A 12,540-nucleotide genomic window follows, 5' to 3' on the forward strand; every position below is an offset into this window, starting at 1 on the left:
CAAATCTATGCATGTTTTGCAAACATAAAATCTTGTGTGAAATAGAAGTCTTCATCTGAGCAGTTCCAGTTCGAAAATTTCAGGCATTTCATAGCCATCTGGGGCTTTACTTCAAATTACACGAGGTGTTTTGTTGCGTGCTTCCCGTGGCATGTAGTGGTGTCACCCTCTTCAGAAGCCTCTTTGGTCTCAGGAGATAATTGGGTGTTTGACTTGCTGCTCACTCCTCTGTCCTATCTTGACTTCTGTCACATCTGCAGAACATGACCAAGGCACTTCAGTGGCCCAAGTTTCTAGAAATGTTCTTTGCTGTTGCCCCTGCTAAACTATATTCTGGTGTGGAGAATTTAATTCTTAAACTGTCAGTCTGACAATTTCCATAAACTCTAAATTGACTCAGAGTGGCTAGGTCTAGTGCTATAAAACATACCGTTCGGGTCTTATTGCCAAGAAAAAAAAAATTACCTGTAAATAGCAGACTTACAGCATAGGGGCTCATTTCTGCGTTTATGCTTTTTACATTTCCATTTTTGCACCAGCCTGGCAAGAAGTTAACGTAAATGTCAAAACTATTTTTATGTAAATATATGCATTATTGAATCTCTTACTCATAAAGCAAATACTACTTTAAATCCACACAAAACAGCTGAAGCTATATATATTTTCTCACTACTGAATTTGGCTTTTAATAACTTGGAGTTGACTGTCCAAAATAAAGTTAGGAATCAAGAGCACTTTATTTTCCAGCTAGCAACATATGTATTCTTGGCTTTAAACTGTACCTATTTGAGATGGAAGAAAACTTGGATTTGTACGACAGGTCCTCTTAGCAATTAGAGAGAGAGAGAGAGAGAGAGATCATGATTAAATAAATATGTTATTTTTAATTTAGATAAATTTTCTGAAATTCTGAAAAGCTACAAAAATGTGAAGGAATAGTAAGAAAACTTGAAGGCTTTGATATTGACCAGTGGCTTTCTAGTGGGTTTCTCCTGCTGAAAGTACTGCCTACTGCCAGATTCAGAGGCAGTAGTTATCTTGAGTGAAGGCTGTAGTCTGCAAACAGTCCCATAGATTTCATTGATGCTATTTGAGTATTAAGGACAGCAGAACCTGCACTTAGCAAGTACAAACAAAAACAAAGATGAGTTTAGGGACTGTGCACTAAGCCCAGGTCGTAATGACCTGGATGGAGATGCTCACTCTCATTCTTGGAATTCATGGCTTTTTTCCACTCCACGTATTTCCTTGTCCTACTGCCCTCCTCTCTATGGGAAGTTACCTGAGGTCAGTATCAATTCTTCACTGCAGAAATTCATGCAGATGGGAAATTGTTCCAAAAAAAGACCCACTAAACCACTTGCCAGTGCTCTATCATAGTCTCCTGGTGGGACTCATTGCTACCTCTCACACATTCAGAGTTAAAGCAGCCATAGCAGAGCTGCACGTTCATTTTGCCTTCATCTCTGCTGCTGTCAGGACTCCCGAGGCATCTCCCACTAAGGCCTTCATGCTTGCTGGGACCTGAAGAAACAAGGTGGAGGTAGTGGGGAATCCCCTGAAGAATTGCATCTGGTCTGTCAACCCAGATTCGACTTGGAAGGTTTTAAATTTGTTATCCAGACAGCCCAGGCAAAGGAATTTCAGTCTGAACTGTTTGGAAACTACTGTCTTTGGGTTACAGAGTACTCGTCTGTCACTATGTGTGGTGTGAAGTGTGCACATCACTATTTCTGTTCTTTCTGGTTGAATAAACCCAAGCTGTACTCAAGTAGAAAAAAAAAATCAGTGCTGTTTGAGGCAGATGGGCTGTGAAAGCAGCCTGAGTTGTCTGAGGCTGGAGTTATAAGCATAACTGGGGAAAAACCCTGCAAAGAAAGCCTTAGACTGTCTGATACTATCACAAACTAAATTGAAAGACTCCACTGATGTCGAAGATGCTGTGGTTGGTCACAAGCGGATCATGTACAGCCAGTCACTGGAGCTGGTTACCCACGTCTGACTTCGTGGCCACAGAATGAGGAGAGAAATCTTGGGGGCAGGAGAAATGAGCTGGACTGGAGGGAAGTGTATGTGCATGGGTTCCTGCTCTCATCCATGCAGTTTTGGGGCAGGAAGAACACAAATGTGGGCTTGAAGGATGACGCCTAAGAGATTTGAGTTTTCTAAAAATAACGTTACCAGCTGGATGAAACCACAGCTCTTGTTGATGCAGTTTTTGATCATTTTACCTCTTATTTCATGTCTCCTAGTTTGCATGATTCAGGCCTGTGTAAACACTCGTAACAGCATCTCATTGCCATGAAAGTGGAGCTGCAATGGAAGAGTCAAGGTTTACAGGGGCAAGACATTTACCATCTTCATTAGATCGGCTGATGGAGCTGAGAAAACAGGCAGGCTCTCCATCACAAAAGCCTTTTTGCCCGTCAGATCCTCTGAGCCGTGTCCCCTTTTGGGAGTATACCCACGTGGCATCCCCCTGTATCTCCCCAGGCAGCCGTGTGGTGAGCAGGCTCTGTCTGGAGGTGCCTGGGAGGGAAGTCAGACAGAGCTGCCGAAGAGGAAATGATGTTATTATGCTTTTCTTGTGATCTCCTTTTCTAGGAAAACTGATCATAATGTTCTTTATTCTCTCTCATTAAACACGGTGTCTGTTAAGAGGCTGTTGAGAGTAGGCTTGTCTGGGTTGTCTTTAAACACAAGCCTTAAGGAAAAACTGAAATAACAGATAAATAAAATGGTTGTGGTTTAGCTTACAACGTAAATACTGTTTTCCTTTGTAAATACATTTTTGGAAGGTGAGGGGAAACTAATTATAACTGGGTTTAAAGCAAGCAGACTTTCCTGTGTTTGACTGAGGTGCGTGATTCATTTTGACTGGTCTTTTCTTCATTTTTAAGTCATTCTGCTTGTGCAACATTCATTCTCTAAGCTTATTTTGTTAACCTTGCCACCTGAACAAATTAAATGCATGTGGTTGTCATGGGGTGTTCCTTTAATTAGGCACTTGTCGGTCACAGCTGGGGGCATCTATATGTTCACCTGCTTCTCTGTGTAGCCAGAAGAGAATTCATCTGGCGGATTTTTTTTTTCAGCCTTTGAAAACTTTTTTTATTCTGTTTTGCAGATTATTTAGATAAACTTATATGTCCTCATTCCACTGCTTTTGTATTTCTGTGTGTGCTTGGAGTGCAGAGCTAGTAAGCTAGGGTATAATAATTGTTACTTTCATTAGAGGTGATGGTGCACACAAAAAGCCCAAATCTGGGGAAGAAAGGCAAAATTATGTCACTAGCAAGGATCCTCAGGGCCATTGCAGGCAACTGTATTGTAGCTCCACAGAAATCCTGCACATTTCTTGAAGGTCACAAGACTTGTACCTACCACCTACCTTGGAAGGAAACTAATAGCAAAGAAGTAAAAGACCCACACCTGCAGCTGTAAGCTGATGGTGGGACATGCCCAGGAGCAGGAGAGATCAACAAAGGTGCCTTAGGCCCTTCCAGCAGTAAAAGAGGTGCTGGGTGACATCCCCAGGCACAAGGTGGACTGTCATCAGTCTTACCTGACAGCAAACTCTCCTTGTGTTTTGGTTTGAGGAGAATTTCCTTGCTGGTCTTAGCCCTTGCAGTTGTTATTTTTGCCTGTGAGTCACTGTCAGTAACTCAGTAATTGGATGCCAGCAGGCTCCTTTGCCATGAGATGCGTTGAGGCTCTTCTCTAGTTGGGGTCAATCTCTGATGATTCACAGGTGGATGGAAAAAGCTATGGTCCAAACAAATACAGGGAAAGTGATGATTATGTCCTACTTCATTGCATACTGACAGTGGTAACAAATTTGACAGCTCTGGCCTTGTTTAACAAGCTTCAGTTTCTAATTTCAGGAGCTACAGGAATAGTGGTCAATTAGGATAAAACATACCCTGCATCCTCTCCCAGTTTTTCCTGTAGATATGTCTGTGTGTGTGCTTACACGCTTTATCCCTTGTGCTCAACACAATTGGCTTCTTCTTAGGCAAATCTAAAATTGCAAAGGAAAGATACTGGAGCTATCTTGTAAGAGATGCAAAAAATGCAGGTTCTGTACATTGGCTGTGGTGGAAGGATCTGCTTTTGCTGAAATTTGGCTTTTTGGCCTGACTTGTGACACCTATACTGGTATAATAATGTATGATAATATTTGGAGAAGCACTGGCTGAATGTCACTGATCAGTAAAGATTTCAGACATGAGTGTTGGTTTAGGTGAAGTTTGAAATTATATTCTTACTGAATATTACTGAGAGTGAAGTCGACCTCCAACTCCATGTGAAATTATTTCAAATAATATGCAGTCAGTAAGTACCCTGTATCAAGGTAACTGGTTTTGTTGAGATATTTCTCATGAACAAGATATATTTGAATGACAGTGATGGAAAATATAGAGCTGAACTGAAACAGCATTTAGAGGTTGTCTCTTGGATTACAATCAGTGAGTAGTAAGGGCTGTTAAATAGATACAAAATTTCAGTGACTGTACTCTTAATAAAGAAGCAGCTAAATAAATATTTCAAGAAAACGATGAAGTCAAATTGCAATAAATTTTATTATTTAGTGCACTTTTAAGGCCCCAGGGCAGGAATATATCTGTATTCAGGAAAGCACTTAAGTACATGCTTTCCTGAGTAGGGACAGTCTAAGGCTTGTACTTAAGTGCTTTCTTGAATGTGGGCCAAAGCCTTCTTTTAAGAGTTTGTTTTAAAGACATTCTTCCCTTAATTAAAACACTTGGTTGAGTTTAACAATTAGGTGTCAGCTTGCTTACTGACATCCAGCAACTTTCTGGAACAGCAGGCGGTGGTGCTATACAATGACTGAGGTCAGCAAGTGAAGACTGCTTCATCAGTTGACACTAGAAGAGGAAACTTAATTTTATGGGCTTCCCAACAGTTCCCTCTGGCTAGTGCTGGCAATCTAAAATAAATGGACAAGGCTCTGCCAATATGGCCCCAAACTGTTCAGAGGATCTGCAGTGGAACCAGCCTGAGCTTGGGGCTCTTGCCCATTGCAATGCTGAACAGTTTCTGCTGGTGCAGCTAACAGATGTGGTTGGGCCACTGTGAATGCCGCCAGATGTTTTGGTCTGTTTATGTAGACATTAGAGTTGTATTCAGTCATTCCTCACAAGCATCCAGTTGCTCTTTTTCTCAGTTCTGTGGCTGGGTGCCAGTTGTACTAATGGCACTATCGGTTGACCTAGAGAAAGCAGAGTCAGAGTAATGCTACTTTTTCCCTTCTGCCCCAGGATCCTGGCTGGTCTGTATCACTGAATTGTAGAACTGGAATGTTATTCTCTCCTACTTGCCTTCCCCACTTTTGATGCTCACTGTTTTCTAACTGGAGGAGCAAGATGCTGAAGCAGGCGGGAGGTAGAAGTAGGACCCGGTCATGTTTCTAACAGCTGCTACTGACAGTTCAGTGTCCAGACATGGCTTTGAGTGCTTTGGTGGTATTTACACTAGTAAGGATAAAAATTAAGCTCTTGTGGAATGCAGTGCTAAGAAGCCGTTACTTCCTGAGGATGTGTCCTTTAAGCACCTCCTGCCATGTCAGGCAAACATAGAAAAGTAATGTTTTTGAGCAGCTTGGAGCTGGATGAGTAACTTTTATGAGGGGATTTCCCTACAGAGCCCACCCAAGGCCTGACACTTCAGGCACCCCTATCCGAAAGCCAGGTTGGAGAAGCACTGCAAGTGGTGTTAGTGCTCTTGTCTTGTAACAGCCTCAGCTGACCTGTGGAAGAAGAAATTCACTCTTTGGTTTTCCTGGGGAGACAGACTTTAAATGAGGTGTATATGTTCAGAAACACTATTATGTTTTCTTTCTCTCCTCTCAGGTTCGCTGGGCCTACCCTTTGCCTCGTAACCAAAGCAGTTCAGTCCCATCCTGCTGCTTGGGTTTGGCTCCGTTGCTACTGTGGTTGTCATGTATGGCTTACTTTTATTTTCTTTGCTCCTTAGTTTGACATTTGTAATTGCAGGATAGCACACAGCAATCAAAGCCATTGTCTTTGTGTGGATGTCTTCCTCTAAGTCGTATCTGTACAGTGTTTTCCTCCCGTTACAATACCTTTGCTTTGCAAATCAACATTTATGTCCTGAAATTAACAGGTGCTAACCATGGCTAGCCTTGCATTTTCTCCCTTTCGTCACCAAAGCAAAATGACTGAGGGGAGAGCAAATTCATGAGGCATTCACAACTGCTTCTGGAGGACATCCCCATGCAAAGATCTGTGTGCTGTGGTCCCCTCCTTCTCAGCTGCCAGCTTCATCTTTCCCCTCTGGTTATAAGCTCCTGAGTGAGTAGGGGAAAGGGACTGTCCCTTCTGGTATTAATTTTTAGGACCTGCTGGAGAGATGGGGGCCCAAGTGGAACAAAGCTTTCTGTCATGAATTTGGGAAGACCTGAGGCTGCTCTTGGCAGTGTCCAGGGTGTAGAGAAAACGACTTAATGCCTGTGCTGTACTACCGCATAATAAATCAGACATGAGGTTATCGGGTTTGCCCAGTTCACTCAGCAAGGAGGCAAAGAACAAAGAAAGTAATTTTTGCAAAAAAAGAAAAGAAGGCTTTAAGTTGTGGTAAAAAAGACTGCAAATTGGATCCCTGATAGGTTGAATTTTCCATTTTATGGAAAATGTGCCAAAATACTACTATAAAATACATTATGCATTTCCTCTGCCTTCCCATTGTAAAACTTGAGAGTCATGGTGTATTAACCAAAACCAGATACATCCATCAAGTTTCCATACTCTCAAGCAGTATAGGGTGGGGTGAAGCTGGTATTAATAGGTCTATTCATTACAATAAATTTTCCTGGTAGATGTGGGTGGTTCAGACTGTGAAGAAATGGCTCAGAAGCCATCAGTCTCCACCCAGACAAGCAGGAATTTCTAGCAGGGAGTGTCCCACATACCGGTAATAAAAAAAAATGATGGCTAATAGAAGAGAGTTTTCTTCAAGGGTTTTATTTTAATTTCAGGTGAGCTGAGAATCAGTTTGCATCAAGATTCATTTTGGGTTCACAACTGTTTTCTGCTATAATTTGCCAGTCATTGGTCTGTGCTCCATAGGTAAATCTGTATTTGATTAAGAGCCGGCTTTAGTCTGTCATCTTCTCACTTCTGTCCCAGCTCACCATAAAAAGCCCTGTAAAACATGGAAGTTCTCGAGGGATTCAGCATTTGCAGTTCTGACCAACACGAAACCAGCATTTTTGTGAATTTGTGTCATTATGTAAATTGTACAGTCTCTTCAGAAATTTATCTATGTATTCACAGGCTTAATTGCTATTTCTTGTACAGCAGTGCTTGGAGTTAGTAATGAGAACTACTCTGTGCTGGGCGTTGTACCAGTACATAACAGAGAAGACAGATCTGCTCTTGACAGCTAAGAGGACATGACAGGATGATGGGAGTAACAAAAGGGATGGAGGGTAAAGTAACAAAATGCACAGTGATTAACAGATAAATACACAGCTACCCACATTAAACAAATTATTTGAAAAATAGTGTTATGCACCAGTTATGTAGGGAATATGCATTTAATGGTATTTCATATCTAAGTGCTTTTTCTCTTTGAGGAAATGTAAGAATCAGACAAAATTTATTTGTATATACACACATTGTAGTCTTCTGCGCCTAATCTTGCTTCCAATGTCCCTGGGAGGGTTGAAACTGAAACAGAAAATGAAGCATTGGTGATGTCTGGGTTTAGAACTTGGATATTTGTTCATGAAATGTCAAGAGATGGTTTGAATTTTTGCTCAGTGGAGAACAGAAGGATCAGTTGTGTTGCAAAATGATGGACTTCTGTTGATGGTTGTTCTCAGTGTAATATACAGAATCACTATGCTTTTTGGAGGGTGGGGGTATATGAACTTAGGATGGTCAGCTGAACAGAAGGAGAGCAGACAAATCTGTATTTCAGTGCAAAGCCCAAACACAGGCAGAAAGGAAGCTTTTCCCTTAATTTTTTTTTTTTTGGGGGGGGGGTGGCAAGAGTTGGGGGAAGGGGAATGAAACAACCAGGAGTCACGATGGCACTAAGCAATTTGCCATTTCCTTCACATGCTGTTTGCTTCTGGGCATCTTTGGAGGTTGCATTTGGTGGCAGGTTCTGCAGGGAAGCTTATGGGCTCCCCGTAAATGAGGAGCACAGTCTTCCCATGTGTGTTGGATTTTCATTCTGGCCTTTCTCCTATGACTAATCATTGTGAAATCATTGAGACTAGATGGGACAAAAGATACACTAAAGTCACCCAAGGAGATCAAAAAGGATAATGTACTGCCATCTATTGCAGTAAAGGTGAAGTTAGCCTCAGATCTGCGTTTGTTTGCTGTGGGCCATCTGCAGCAATCGAAGGCAATGTATAAGCTGGTGGAGGACCACTGTTTGGCTGGGGCATGGATCATCATTTGGTAAGGTAATTCTGAGATGGTCACATTTTTGTGGACAAGTGTGGGAGGCTGTGCGCAGTGTCGCACCCTTACTGTCTCATGTTTTACCATTCAAGTCTCCTGTTCACTGATTATGTGATGGCTGAGGTTTCCTTCTTAGGTCTGGGGCTTCCTATCTTTGCTCTGGAAAAACCAGCCATCTCCACTGCAATCCAGCCAGCATTTAAGATGTGTCTTCTAGGCTTGCTTAGTATACCCTGTGGTTGGCACTGACAAGTTGCTGACCCTCACAGGTTAGACACAGTGGGTGCTGGGGTGAGCATGGATGGTCATGGGCTCCTCTGAAATACATGCTTCTGACGCGGCAGTGAGGAATCCAGACAGTAAATGAGGCCCTTGGTCCGTGGTGGCAACAAGAGACCAGTGATAAGCCAGTCTAGGGTGGAAAGCAGCCAGAGGCTGTGGGTGAGTGCCCACATTGGCCAAGGAGGGATGGAGAGAGACAGATGGGTAGTCAGGGCTGATAAAATGGGTGAGCAGTCAAGTGAGAGGCAAGAGCATTTCTGCCTGAGTCCCTTGGTGGATAAGTAAATGAGTGTGGGAATGAGAGATGTGACATCTGAGCACTGCTGGAGCAGCTCGGATTTCTGTGCTGTGTGCAAGGGTGCTGCTGTGCTTCTGTAGGTAGTTGAGACAGCATCGGTACCTGTATTCTTGTGCAAAGAATGGGTTAATCACATATATATTATTATATATACACCTTGAAGAACTATATCACCTTCAGAAATGCAATGCTTTTTGTGTAAGGGTTGGTATATGGTGACATTAAAGAAATTTAAAGAGTGTTCTTAAGAGTTGTGAGATGCTGAATTACCTAGGCAATAAAGGAGCAATGCTTTATTGAAGCAGACAAATTTCCAATGCAAGTTGCAGTAATTTTGCTGACATTGACTTTCAATGGTGCTCTGACATAAGTCTCAACAGCATCTGCAAGAAGGGGATAGAGGCCCTTGGGCTTCAGATTCTGGGATTCTTGCTGTGGGTCACCTCTCTGTAGCTTCCCTCCCTTTGTCTAACTGGAGGGTTTGGTTTTCCTTTTTCTGATGTATAGCTGAAGGGACCATATGGGAACATCACCTATACATACCTGCTGCTTCTCTGACATAGTCACTTTGTTGAATTTGGAGTTTTTTTTTGTTCAGTTCTATACTACTTCTGTTTTTTTTTTTGTTTGTTTGTTTATAAAGTGTAAGTAAAGTGGGTCAAGTTTCCCATAGGAAGGAATGCATGTTGAAACATTATTCACAAGAGAAGTCACAGTGAAGCAACTACTAGCACCGACAAGATGTAACCTGGCTTGAAAACTGCCCTAATACCTCTTACCTTCATAGGTGAGAAGCATCTTTCTGATTTGTTCTGCTAAATGATGATTTTGGTTTTGCCTAAGTATGGCTTGTTATGAGTTGCAGTGCTGGATTTCAGCATCATTGTTGGTCATTTGTTTGAAAAATTAACATTCTAACTTCTTTTTTTAACAAAAGAGCTGAAGTGTTATGATTTGGGCTTTTTAAGGTCATTATTAATTTTTCTATTGAAAGGGAAATGAAAAAGAGAAGGGGAAGAAAATGTAAAAATAAGAGTGTCTTTGCCATTAAGAAAACTTTTTTTTTTTCCCCATCCTTTTACTTGAATATGTAGTGGGAATTTGTAGAAATTTATTTCATTTTTTAACAGTCCCCAGCCTTTTTTCTTTAATATTTCAAAAATGAAAAAATATCATTTTTCATTTATGTAATTTTGGAGTTTTTTCTTTGCTATGACCCCAGTTCACCAGTTGGGTCTATGTAGTTGGTATCTTGAATCTATTTTTGTCAGTGGATCTCTGCATAACAGTTGTCCTTTTTTTGCAAGTGTAGGGTTTTAATGAGAGAACTATCCAAAAGACAGAGTGGACATAATTAAAATATTTAGCCCAATAAAAATATGCAGAAAATATGCATCTCATGCACTGTGAGCCACACCAGGGAAAAAGTACCATCTTTCGAAGGCTGGTTTCTGGAATGCAAAGAAAATGCCCAGGCTACTATAGTTTGGGTCTAATTTCTTGCTTTCTGTTGAAAATAATTGAAAAATCTGTTCTTTTTGTACAGTCATGCATAACCATTTCTTTCACAATGCTTATCTTGCCTTTTCATAACTTTTTCTTGCATAGTACTTCAAAAATTCCTTAGCTGTCTTTCTCAGATTTTATCTCAGCACGTACATTTTTGTCATTAATTTCATTCTTATGCATTCATTGTTTTACCAACTTTTGGTTGGCTTACAATGTCTGCACGCTGTGTGTATCTTCTTATCAGTCCATGTTTATGTTCAGGTTGTCTTGCAAGTGTAATTTCCCCCCCTGCCTCTCAGAAATAATCCGTTTGTATGCGCATCAGTGTTACATTATGAATTTCATTGCCAAAGGATGTTGGCGAGGCTAGGAGTGTGAATGGCTCAAAAAAGCCACCAATAGATATATTATTCTCCTTCCTGTTACACGTGATGATCTGAATTTGCTAGGAAGTTGCTAAGTTTCTGATGGCTAGAAGAGTATGTGCTAGGGCTCAGGTCCTTCTGTATCTTCTTTTTTCTTGTGTTCATCCCTAAATATGTCCTTGGCTGGCATGGCCATCCTTGGAGATAAGATGCTGGGCTGTCTGAGTCTTTGCTCTAGTCCAGTAAGGCTGTTTCATCGTCTCACAAAAACTGGATGCTGACATGGTCAGTTCACAGTGCAAGCAACACAAAGCTCATCAGCAACACAATGATGGAAACCTGTAGGGAAATGCTCTCTGTCCCTTGGTTTCTCGAGTGCAGAGTTCACATTTAAAAAAAACCTGAAAGAACACAGTGGTGGAGTCCCCATCCCTGGGGGTATTTAAGAGACGTGTGGATGTGGCAGTAAGGGGCACGGTTTAGTGATGGGACATGATATGTCAGATTGATGGTTGGACTTGATGATCTTGAAGGTCTTTTCCAACCTAAATGATTCTATGAGGTAACCACTAGTTGAAAAGAATTATGGTTTTGAACCTACTGTGATCTCTGAGATTACACCTGAAAGAACATTTCCTTACGTACTGGATTGATTCTCAGGTGAGCCAGCATAGTTTCTCCTGGGTGAATTCATCATGCACCTGAAGGAAGAATTTAGTTGTTTTGTGATGAACTATTCAGTGCACAACAGAAGTGATGAGCCGTTTGTCACATACATACATAACCCTCTATTTAAAGTACTTTACAGGCAACTAGAGAGAGGCCTAGAAGGTAGCTCCTTGCTTTGCACAGGGATAAGCTGAGGTATGCGAGTAAATAAGCATGACTTAGTATCAGCTAGCAGGCTGAAGGATCAGTCTCAGCCTTCAGTAGCTGTGTATTTTGATGAAGCATTTGAAACAGGCAGATCCTTCAGCTTTTTTGCTCATTGTAGAGCAGCGCTGGGAGACTTTATTGGAAGTTGTCCCTTCACTTGCCTGTTGCTGATCTCCGCTTCTGGGAGGGTTCATCCAGGCATTGTCTTAGGGTGGCCTGTCATCAGGGTAAGAGTTTGTGAACAGACTGCCATGGACATACGGCTACAGTTTTTTGTGATTTGGCTCTCACGACCAATTTTCCCACATGAAAACTGCAGGGAGCAGGATTGCCAGCCTTTGTTTTGTGTGTATTTCAAGAGCAGAAATGAACAAAGAAAGATCAAACTCCTCAGGTCATCTTGTTTTTGTCAGCCAAGACATTTAGTATTTTTCTTCCTTGCTTTTGGGTTTGGAGCCTGCAAGTTTCTTTTTGTTCTGAATTTTCCCATGGAAGGCTAGAAAAGTAGAAGTATATATATACTTTAATACTAAAAAAGGAGTTGGTTTTACTTTATTGGCTGATTTTAGGATTTTCAATATATGAAAACAGATAAAGTGTATTACAAGACTCATGATAAAACTCCTCTGTTCTGTAAGGAGATGATGAGCAACTAGTGGTTGTACTAGGGCATCAACTGCACCGTGACTGCGGGAGAACCCTTTCTGTGGGTCAGCTGAGCAGATTCTGTACTAGGCAGTGAGATATATGT

At 41.5% G+C, this 12,540-nt stretch overlaps 1 protein-coding gene across 2 annotated transcripts in view; it reads left to right on the forward strand.

Moving 5' to 3' along the window:
- The window catches only part of BMP6 (bone morphogenetic protein 6), a 96,935-nt gene that overhangs the window by 15,157 nt on the left and 69,238 nt on the right, over positions 1 to 12,540 (forward strand). The window lies entirely within an intron of this gene.

This window comes from Anser anser, assembly GCF_964211835.1.
Source record: "Anser anser genome assembly, chromosome: 2".
Classification (NCBI taxonomy): Eukaryota; Metazoa; Chordata; class Aves; order Anseriformes; family Anatidae; genus Anser; species Anser anser.